Raw genomic sequence first — 1,167 nt, forward strand, 5'->3', positions numbered from 1 at the left:
AGCACAGCCCGCCCCCCCCCGGCTGCCCCCTCCTGTCAGGGACTTGTGCAGAGCCACAAGGTCCCCCCTGAGCCTCTTTTGCTCCAGGCTGAGCCCCTTTCCCAGCTCCCTCAGCCGCTCCTGGTGCTCCAGACCTTTCCCAGCTTCGTTGCCTTCCCTGGACATGCTCCAGCCCCTCAAGGTCTGCCTTGGACTGATCCAGCCTGTCCAGATCCCTCTGCAGAGCCTTCCTACCCTCAAGCAGATTGTCACTCTCACCCAACTTGGTGCCATCTCCAAACTTGCTGAGGGTGCACTCAGTCACTTACCCAGGTCGTGGGTAAAGTTATTAAACAGGTTTCCATTTTCATGTTATTTTGACCCTGTCTCTGCAGAGCTGCCTGCTTCTGTTACGATGCTCACATTTCTGTGGGGAGAGCTCTAATGTTCTGTAGTGGTTTGGTCCAAAATACTCATTACTGTTTATCTGCTGTGAGATAAGAATTAGGAGAAATGCAAAACAGGCACCAAACTTGAAAGAATATAAAGAAGTTTATTAACAGACCTAAAAGAAGGAAAAAAAAATTATACCACCTTCAGAACTCTCCTCCTCCCCCCACCTTCCTCCCTTCTCCCACTGACAATGTAAAAAGACAACCCTTAAGATGTTCAGTCTGTTTACCACTTCCATAATAACCTTGTTCAGTCCATTTAGAAAGAGAAGTCTCTTCTTGCTCATGCTATGAAAACATTATCACAACGAGACAGCCGCCCACTTCCAAATATTGTTCAGTCCATTTAGGAAGAGGAGTCTCTCTGCCTGCGTGTGAGTCCTTTCCCCCGACTTGCAGCTTTTCCCGCAACTGCTTTCGAGGGTCCACTCTTGAAGTTTTTTGGGGTACAATTTTAAGGTTGAGCCGTTCAGAAACAAAAACAGAGGCCCTTCTCCTTCCCTGGGAGCAAAGGGTCTTCATCATCTTCATCGTTAGGACTATCTCTGGGAGCATCTCTAGGAACTGAGGTTTTCTCCTTTCCCATTTGGAGCAAAAGTCCTCATCTGGTCCATCTCTACGGACTGAGGTTTTCTCCTTTCCCGTTTGGAGCAAAAGTCCTCATCTGGTTCATCTCTACGGACTGAGGTTTTCTCCTTTCCCATTTGGAGCAAAAGTCCTCATCTGGTCCATCTCT

The 1,167-nt window shown here is 48.3% G+C and overlaps 1 protein-coding gene across 1 annotated transcript in view; it reads left to right on the plus strand.

Annotated features, from left to right (window-relative positions):
• The first annotated feature begins 781 nt into the window (after window positions 1-781).
• ALG1 (ALG1, chitobiosyldiphosphodolichol beta-mannosyltransferase) overlaps window positions 782-1,167 on the plus strand; it is an 8,591-nt gene continuing 8,205 nt past the window's right edge. Inside the window, exon 1 of the mRNA XM_017741295.1 lies at window positions 782-805. The gene's annotated coding sequence lies outside the window, so the exon portion shown is untranslated. The remainder of the gene's footprint in view (window positions 806-1,167) is intronic.

This window comes from Corvus brachyrhynchos, unplaced genomic scaffold (genome assembly GCF_000691975.1).
Source record: "Corvus brachyrhynchos isolate BGI_N302 unplaced genomic scaffold, ASM69197v1 scaffold58, whole genome shotgun sequence".
NCBI classification, from domain to species: domain Eukaryota; kingdom Metazoa; phylum Chordata; class Aves; order Passeriformes; family Corvidae; genus Corvus; species Corvus brachyrhynchos.